Here is a 10,763-nt window from a genome sequence, read left to right on the forward strand (position 1 = left end):
TAAATCCTTGCATGGAGTTTTGTCCTAACAAGAAATCACAAAGAAGAAGAATCCTTTGGGAATTGTAGATTGTGGCATCATTGATATGCGAAAATGAATATAGTTTGAGAATGTAGGTGTATATATTTCACTAAAATATGGTTTTATCTATTATAGATTTATCAACTCGAAGGGGTCTCTAAAAGTGGGAACTTTTCCACCGTGAAGAAAAATTTGACTCTTTCTCTCATTTTTTTTTCATAATGTTGACATTACTCTAAAGTGCGTTGATTCATTAGATAAATCTTGGTAGTATAAACATTCCAAACATGAGAAAGAAACTATTATGTTTAACAAGGTATTTCTTGGACACACTTAGTTCAGAAAATGATGTCACTAGGTCTCCTCTGAAGACTCCATATTTAGAACATTGATGAAATGGATAACAAGGCTTTATATAAGGCATTATCAGTTTTTCCTTATATCAATGGTTTAGAGGTTGTGGGACTTCCGATTTAACTTTATCATTATTCTACTATTTAAGCCATCATTTGGAATGATTGTGTTGTCAATCATCTAAGACTTGCTGGACAAAAGCTTTAAAAGGTCGCACTTGTGTACAATTAGTGAAGGGATACCCAAATTTATCTTCATTGGCCCTAATGGGTTTTAATTCAAGTGAATGTATTTATTAAGGCAATTTGTTATTTAAATATTTTCAATTTTTCCACATCTAGAGTTATTGGAACATTCCTCAGGACTCTCACTGATGGTGGAAATGAACCACCCTTGGAAATATTTATCTTGCAATATAGCATATGATTAAAAGAAGTTGAAGTTTAGATTTTATTTTTCTTGAAGCATTAGAGCATGCAAGTGCCTTCAATACCCATATATATCAAATAATTATGGTTTAAATATAGAAAACTACTTTGAAAGATATCACAATCCCTATGGAGAGGGGATTTCACAATTGTAGTTGGAAAAGGAAGAAATTCATTTGGTCACAGAATTTATCATAGAGACAAGTGAGAGTGAGTCTATTCTATCTATATTTGACAATAGTGATGATAGTGGAGCATTACAGATAATTATTTCTTCATCTAAGACTTCAACATATGAGATATCTCTTGACAGTGGTTACAATAACAATACTAACATTGATGATGAAGAAGTAGAAATGACTAGAATCCAACAAATCAGGAGTTTCTAATATGAGATATCAAGTTGTTCATAATGATGATTACTATACAAATCAACGGGTTTGATTAATTTGATGGGATTTTAGATGAAGGAATGCAACTCCCTTACTCAATTATGATGAAATTCAATATGTTGCAATGATACTTTCGCTTTTAGATTAACAAGTGGCTTTTGTTGTCACATATAAACTATGATTGCACGATGTTAGGGAGGAGTTAAAAAAATTGATCATTAAAGATATTTCTTGAGATGTGAATAATGGTTTTCTTAATACTAAGGTATTGAATGATAGCCAAATTACTAGATGCTTCATATTACAGTGTTGAGTCACAATCTTATTCACATTTAGAAGTGACCTAAGAGGCTCCAAGAATAGTAAAAAATAAAGTTGCTGAAAATATTATGGAAAGACCACCATGTCATAGATCTCAGTGAGAGATTTCGAATGGTCTAAAAAACACCTCAAACTAATTTTGTATGACTTAGTTATGGCCATTTGAAGTTGTGGTCAAATTTGGAAAAATGAGAGCTAACCAACTCCAACATGTGCTAGGTGTTGACATCACATTGAGGTGGTGCCACATGGTAGGTGCTAAGTTGGCATGGTGACTAGATGGTTGATTAGATAGGAGTGGACTAGTGGGGTTGCACCACATCGCCCAATTGAGTAGTGCCGAATGACACCCCAATGATGCTCAAAAGGATGTGATTGAAGGAAATTCGAATAGTTTGGGAACAATAATAGCCCAGTAAGACTGCAATATTTGACCCCATGACCAACAAGAAGGTTGGTATGTGCCTTAACTATTGGCCCATGCCCACAGTTTGTTAAAATTAGTAGGCGATTTTATATTTAAAGGTTGTAATACCCCCTTGTTGTGAACATTAGTATTTTCTATTGTGTATTAAAAATAAAAAATGATGTCAGAAAAGGCATGTAGAGTGATGATGTAATTCGATATATAAATATTTTATAAATAAATAAGTAATAAATTAGAATTACTTGAAAATAAAACACTCGTAGATGAGATTATATTATGATAACCTTTCCATGATTAGAAATCTATAAGGAATTCTTGATAAAATCAATGGAAGGGAGAGAAAGATCCATTAAGAACTTAGCTGGATATAAACACTAATTTGAGATTAACATAAAGTGTCGCTAAAGATAAAAAGTGAGATTTTGGCTAAAATGGAAAAATACCATAAAGTGGGAAGCTACTTTCATAAAAATATCACATGGAAAGAAGGCATAGAATGCCTATTGCAGGAATCAACAGTTTCTTGATGTCTTGGATAGGAAATCTCTGCTCAGGGGTGAACTAGGAAGAAATAGTTGTACGATTAGGAGGAAAACAATGTCCTTCTTCCAAGTGGATTCTATCGGAAAAATTATAGTTACATTGTGATTTCATTCATAAAATTTATGGTTAGTATATATCTATGGTTATTCATATTGTAAATAGAATTTTATGGTGGCATGCAGGATAGGATTTGTGTAATACATAATGATGATCTGAGTGGTAATGGATGAAGAAAGGAATTCATCTCTTATTTGTTTACTAACAAGTTATTTCTGTTATGAACGATGCGTACCAAATAAGATTAATTTAAGTTACTTTACACTTTATATTCTATTATGAATGTAGAAGAATATGTTGGTACTATAGTAGATAGAAATTATTAGCAGCCAACCATTCGAGACAATAAAATAGTATTTCATTTTAGGTGTACGAAATAACATGAACTCTGAGTTCTAACTACTTGCAAAATAAATGCTAAAATATCAAGATTAAAGGACTAAATTCAGTAAATATGTAGCATATAATACTTAACTACATATATTTGCGTGGTGATGCCTTCCAGATTCATTGCTTTCATGATTTTTATGTATCAACATTTCGAACCAACATTTGTGGTTCATCATCAAGATTAGATATGTGAAAAGGTAGATTTATGGGTTATAAATATAGGATAGGGTAGGGATGGTAATTTAAGGAGGTGACAGGTTTGATATTTTTATAAATCAGATTTAACTTAATTAATTATTTCTATTATTAAATTTTTTTAATTTATTTTTTATTAAAAACATTATTTTTATTAATGATTATTTAGCTTATTTAATGGTTGTATGTTTAATTTTTTATTAAAAGATTGATATTAACTGCTATGATATAATATTAGTAATGGTTGTGCACTACCTAAATATTCCTTGTATTTAATTAGTTTTTGTTGACAATGAGACTATTAATACTTAATTATCTTGTAATGATACTAATGTTCTAAATGTTTGCAAGATTTTTATGAAGGCATGTGTTATGGGAAAATTTAGTGTTCTTCAAATGCCTAACCCTCTAGACCTAGTAGCTAGTTTAGAAACAACAGACAAAGTAGTTCATTCCTTTTCCTATAGTTAACAGATAAGAGAAAGAAGAACAAAGGTACCAACCTATAAATTTCTCTCGATCCCTCTCTCCTTTGACCGATTTCGCCACTCCTTTCCGTACTTAACTCGCTTGGAAAGTACATGCACACAAGCTAAGACAGAGACCCATCAAAGCATACAATAATGATTATTTGTTAAATAAACATATCATTGAGTCAAGAATATGATACACATCATATAAACACATGAATGGAAAAAGCTTAGAATTCTTTATTAATAGAAGGAAAGATTACAACCCATGTAGATGCATGCTCAATTCAGTGTCATCCTTTTAGCTTCAAACCCTTCTCTCCTCATACAGTAACAATTTGACATCATCACAATACTCTTACAAATCTCACTCAAACATCATTTCCTTAGCTCAAGAAGTTCTAACCTCCCCAAGCCTTTTAATGCTGGGCGTTTCTGGGAAAACTGGTGTCTTTTTTATCGACTAGCCCTCTAGGTTTGGCAGCTACCCTAGAAACAACTATTTAAAGTAATTCAATGATTTCTTCTATGCACAATAGATATGAGAGGACCAACTTGGAACTTCCACTTAATCCTTTGCTTGATCTTTCTCCCCCTTGACAGAGCTTGCAACTCCTCTCCGTACTTATCCCACTTGAAGAGTACCTGTAGAAACATAGTAGAAAAGAACCATCAAAGCATATTGATCTATTGTAACATAAACAATACAGAATGAGATATATAATGAACATACAATAGCATTCACAATTGCACAATCATATGGAAGAAACTTGAAGAACTTTATTAAATAGAAGGGAGAATTACAACCCAGTTGTCTAATCCACCATCATCCTCCCAGCATCAATCCCTCCTGACCTCATGAAATAGTAAGATCACACCAACAATACAATGCTCTCTTCCTCAAATACAAACTATCAGGACTTCCCTGCAATTCACAACATTCCAACCTCTGGATCTCTTAGATGAGGGATCCATTCATAGATGTGTGCAAGGGTGTTAGTCATCTCTGGGTTTTTGATCAGTGTCATTCCACTCGTTACAATTGATTCCACTTGTTACAATTGGTTCCACTTGTTAAAATTGGTTCCACTTGGAGATTTCTTGGATTTCTTACTCATCCCTGGGTGAATTCAGAGAGGCAAGTGTCATAGGAGAAGTTTCTAGAAGATCCATGAGCAACCACCTAGCAAACTGTCTCGGACATTTTTCCATCCTCACCCATCGCACCCTACAGAATTCATAATTAGTATGCATCACACCTGAGCAGTGTACCACTCAGTATGCGTCGGACCTGGCAAGTGTAGCAGTTAGTATGGTTCATTTTGGGCCATTTCTGGATCGTTTTTTAGGTAGAAGTTTTGGGGAATGGTGTAATAAGATGACCATGTTCTTTAAGGGTATAGAACAACCCTTTTAAGGGTTGATGAACCCTAATTTATTGACATATAAGATTGGGGTTGAAGTGCCCAAATATGTCTATAACAACTGCCCCCTAAAGCATAAAGTCCTAAATCTTGATGTCGGGTCAAATGCTTTATCATGAGGATCCGAGATTTCGAATTGGAAGGTGACTTGCATAAGTTAAAATACAATACATTATCATAATATAATTTTTCATGATATAGCTGAGGCGGGCATTCCCATGCTCAAGTTTATAAACTCATTTCATGTACATAGATCAGATGGTCATCTATAGATGCAGATTGGTGATTCTTAAGATGTAGAGTCATCATCCTTGGTTCAGATGACCACCCGTGTAGTGCCTTTGTACATTTGATGGTTTTATATCCCTGAATATATCGCATCTCAGATGGATGAAATTAGATCTGGGGTCTTCAAACTCATTCAATCTTCACCCGTTGTACAAGTCATCCATGTGAAGAGATGTTCTGAAGTTGAACATGGAAAGACATCGCCTGATTACCAGCCAATAATGTGAGCTGTTAACAGGCACGAGAGGAATCACTGATAATGATAATGACCCTCAAGGTACTACAATAAAATTCACGTGGTGTGAATATATTATCTGATGTCGAACACCACGCAAAATCGTTTGATCGAAGGCCACTGATGTGAACTTGTCGCCAGAAGTGAGAAACTTGCCATTGAGGCATGCAAGCTTCAAAGCACTGACAAGGGCGTTTCTAAGTACACTTCTTGGATAATGAGCTGATGTCAAAAAGAAGTGACTCATCATAGGAGGGCCTTAATGTATCTCACATCTATGACACGAAACAAAGCAAATGATTTTCTTGAGGTGAAAACGATCTAACGACACAAGGTTCAGGACTGGCGGTCATGAAAAATGAAGGTTGAAGGTATTGCAGTGGATGAGGCATTAAATGGATTGTGGTTTCTCAATTGAATGACTTCTCTTGAACATATCAGTGACACTAAGATGGATTGGTAGCATTAACCCCAAAAGATGGATGGTGTGGAAGACCAATGGTGAGATGATCCGTGAACAGAATAACCCAACCCGACTCAATAATGGTGATGGAGTGAAAGTGTCATGTTCAAGAGCGACCTACTACCATAAGTTTCTTCAAGTTTCTTCCATTTTTCCCCAGTCATTGTTGACCAGTACCTCTTTATTCTTGTAAATATTGAGGAGGATAACATATGCTTGTTCAATAATTTTCCCTTCGGGCTAACCTGTCACTATGTTTTAACGAGTCTAGCGACACTGAAACTCGGTCTTGTCTAGAGTGGACAAGTTTGTCGCTATTATTTTAATGAGTTTAACGAAAAGGATAAATCATTCCTTTTCATGTTTAGAGAGTTTGAAAAGGGACAAAAAGAAAACTCCAGGAGTTTTTTTTCATAGAATAATCCCTTGAGTCCGAAAAATGATAAAATAATACAAAAGGGATGACTTTTCTGATCACTTTAATGAGCCAAAAAAGACAATCGCTTGATCTTTTTCGTGAGATAATCCCTCAGGTCTAAAAATTATTAAAATATATAGGAGGGATGGCACTTCCAATCACTTTAATGAGTTGGAAAGGCTAATTTCTCAACAATCTTTTCATATTTAACGAGTTTGAAAAGGGTTTAAAGGAGACTCAATTTTTTAGGAACGAGTGGTGTCTAGGGTAGAAACTGGTTCCAGGTAAGCTTGGAACTTCTCAAAACATGGTGATTTCTATAAAGAGGCTAGCTAACAAGACCACTCGTCGTAGATGTTCCTCAAAAAGGGGTAAACAACCAAGTGGAAGTGTATGATCAACCAAAAGAATGGAGGTGATGAGAGGTACACAACCAAGGTTCAAAAGGTTGATATAACGGCAATCACAAAGGTTAATTACTCTAGGTGGGTTCATTTTTTAACGAGCTTGAACCATGGGGGAACTATGCTCGGTGGTGGGTTTATTTTTGAACAAGATTAAACCATGGGGGAACTATGCTCGAATTTGGTTTCATTTTTACACAAGCTTGAAACAAAGAAACTATGCTTGGTGTCAGTTTATTTTTACACAAGCTCAAAACGACAAAATTATGCTTGAAAGATGGTTTGCATGCCCCTAGCATGATGAAAGGGAGAGTCTCTTGTAACCAGATGGAAATCACCGCGGTGAGGCAGGACGGTTCCGCCCAGAATAGACAAAATGCCTCTTTAGTTTCATCCATAATAGACAAAACGCCTCTTTGGCTTCGTCCATGGTGTGTCAGACCAATCACATAATGTATAGGGAAACTTATCTTCACAACTAGGTGCATGCCCCCCAGGCCTCATTACATGCACCTGAGTAGGCTACTCATGGCTATCAGGTGGATGGAATGAAGGTTCTTTTACGAGATCTAATGAAAGAATCGACTGGGATTTTACGAGATCTAATCAGAGACTCGACTTGGAACTTTTCTCTTGGGGTCCTTGTTTCATTTTTTAATGAGGTTGACACAAGACAATGAACTATCCTCGGAGACCCTTGGTTTCATTTTTTAATTAGGTTGACACAAGACAACGAACTATCCTCAGAGACCCTTGGTTTCATATTTTAAAAAGGTTGAAACAAGACAATGAACTGTCCTCGGAGACCCTTGGTTTCATTTTTAATGAGGTTGACACAAGACAACAAACTATCCTTGGCTTCCTTCGATCAAAACTCATAATTGGTCATGAAGGAAAGATCTGGTTCTAATGCCCCCAATACATAATGTACAACATCACTGAATTGATCATTAGTTGATTTAGGTATGGAACAAGTTGCCACATAATTAACCTGTGGTGGGGATGATACCATTGGTATAAATGGACCATTTGGGGATGACGGTTGACTGGGAGCTATATTTGGACCAGGAAATGAAAGCTGTTCAATGGTGACAATCCTGCCTTCATGCGGGAAAAAAATCACTCGAAATAGTGTTGAAACAATAGCTCCCATGTGATAAACATAGTCACGACTAAGAAGTAAATTGTAATCTAAAGGTCCTGGGACTACCATCACGTTCAGATAAACAGTTTTTTCTCCCAAAGTGATAGGTAGTTGAGGAAGGATCCCTAATGGTTGATTGGTTCCTTTGTTAAATCCCAAAAGATTCTATGTAACATGCACAAGAGGTGGCAAACCGAGTTCTTGCCAAGCGATTGAGGAAAGGATACTGACTAATGCACCTTCGTCTATAATAGCGCTAGATACAATCATATTACAAACTTGTACTATGATTTGGAAAGGCACATAAGAAGGAAGGCAGGATCCTGCTAGTCGATTCCAATCAAAGGAAGTAACTAGACTACTTGGAGGGGGTACCGTAGAAATGGGAGAATTAAACCCTTGAGTTACGAGAAATGGAGGATTTTCCTCCTATCTTGATGGAACAGGTGGACTTCCCCCAAGCTCATTTGAATCTGAGGTAACAAAAAGAACTTGAGTGGTATCATTTTCACTCTCTTCGAGAAAGGTACGATCAACTGAAGGTGAAATCGGGTCAACTGTTACCTCGACCTGTTGATTTTGGTCAGGTATAGACTCATAGGATTCACTTTCAGAGAGAGTGGTTTCGACCAACGGTTGATTTTGGTCAGTCGGTTCATCAACTAGTGAAGGATTTAGGGATAGTTCCCTGGAGCCAGATGGGAGTTGCTGCAGTGAAGTAGGATGGTTATCTAACACTCTTCTGTCTTCATCCAAAAAGGGACAAAGGTGAAAGGAATGATTACCTTCACATAACCTACATGGAATCCTGACCTTTCCCTTCTTTCCATAAACTTTACTTTCACTAGTTGATGGTGTGTTACCAACATGATCTCCAGAGGTTGATGACACATGATGGTGTGAATGGGAAGACCATTCTTTCATGATCTGAGGAAAGTAAGGACAATCTAGATGAAAATGGTCTCTTGTACAAATTATGCATGGATATTTGGCTTTGGGAAGCTTAATGAATGGATTTTCATCAGATGTTTCATTCAGAGAAATGGTTGCCTGGTTGCCCCCTTGCTCAATTGGCTTCTTCTTCTTCTTCTTCCCTTTCTTCTTCTTCTTAGCCACCTAGTTTCTAGTACCAATACTTTGACCAAGCGAAGAGGAAGAAGGGGAGGAAGAAACAAATGAGGAAGAAGGCAAAGGGTCAACTTTAGGATCAAATCAAGGTTGATTTTGTCTAGTTGGATGTGTACTCAATTTCAGAGATGTCTCGACATTTTGAACCGAGGAGGTTGAAAGCAACCATACTAGAAAGCCAATGGAAAGTCCTGGAAGGGATAATGTACCCATATGAGGAGCACTAATATTTCTGAAAGTAGGAAAAGGACTAGGATTCCCTTCAAAAGGGATTCCTTGATTGGTGGAATCCAGATTTGTCTCCATATATCTCAACATACGATCAACTAAGGAATAGGGATGTTATTCCAAGTTCAATTAATTTTAATGACGCTTCGACACAAATTTTCTTTTTTAGTTTTTGAGAGTCGAGAAAAATGTAAAGATGACTTTGGTATCCTTCGATTCTTAATGAGCCTGAAGTGACAAGTGCTCAGATGGACCTTTTCTTTTAAAGAGTCGAAAAGGAACGAAAGTGACTACTCTGGAAAATATAGATAGAGGTATTACCAAACCAATTGCAAAATTGCAATATACACCTTGATGATAAATTAAAGAGAAATTACCAAGGACTTATGTACAGCAGTCAATCTTCCTGAATGTTGTGTTCAATGCATTGTGATCGATAGGGTAGTAGACTCAGCTTCCTATGGATAAAGGATATAAACCTATTGTGGTCTCCCAATATATACGTGATGGTACGGGGAGCACAAGTCAATGCTACCACATGTCATATCAAGGAGGAATCACCCAACCTTCGATGAAAATGATAGTTACTAGTTTTTATGAGGCCGGAACACGTCTCTAGCCTAGACCTCTAGATGTGTTGTGTTAAGTTCCAAAGCATTGTTAAGTTCATTGAAATTTATTTTAGAGTTGATCTTGTTTAAAGCTTTCCTTTCAATGGTTCACTGCATGATGTTGATTTGAAATTCCTAAAAATGCAATCTACGATGATAAACAATCATTGTTTATTTTGATCAATGAAAATCCTAGCTACTAGGGAAAGAAGATTACAATTCTTTCAAACAAAGAGCAAATAGAACACACTAGTGCATTTTCCTTAATCATATTTCGCACACAATCTAAATGAAAATGCAAATGCATGTAGTTTTTTTCATTCTCCTTAATGTAAGAATGCCAAAAAGGAAAACCAAATGTAGCAAAGATCTAAAATATTTATTTCAAAATGACATTTCAACAATTTCTTCTTCAAAAGAGAAAGGAAGATTAAATGGCACTTTTCAATTTTGAATGAAAAATCCTTTCGACACTTCGAATGTCAACAAATCAAGCCAAATTCAAGATGAAAATTTCAATCGACTATTCAAGGAAGGAAGAATCAATGACACTTCTCTTTTTGACGCAAAACGACAGTTATGACACATGTTGTACCAAAGCAATAGATTGATTGAAGCAACATTTCGACAAAGGATTGTAAATGATGCACAAATACATAAAAACATTTACTAATCCTAATTAATGGAGGCTGATCTATGTGGTACAAGTAGGCTTCGGTAAGGAGGCACTGTTCATAAGCAACAAAACAACTAAATGAAACTGAAAACAAGGACAAAAACCCCCAATTTCTAGAATGGAAATAGGTTCAGTCAGTCATCGCA

The 10,763-nt window shown here is 36.0% G+C and overlaps 1 pseudogene; it reads left to right on the forward strand.

The window, feature by feature from the left end:
- Positions 1-241: 241 nt before the first annotated feature.
- Positions 242-1,197, forward strand: LOC149192884 (F-box protein At4g02760-like; annotated as a pseudogene).
- The last annotated feature ends 9,566 nt before the right edge of the window (positions 1,198-10,763 follow it).

Source organism: Pinus tabuliformis, chromosome 2_2, assembly GCF_031772625.1.
Source record: "Pinus tabuliformis cultivar Carrire ecotype Pingquan chromosome 2_2, CPIR1, whole genome shotgun sequence".
NCBI classification, from domain to species: Eukaryota; Viridiplantae; Streptophyta; class Pinopsida; order Pinales; family Pinaceae; genus Pinus; species Pinus tabuliformis.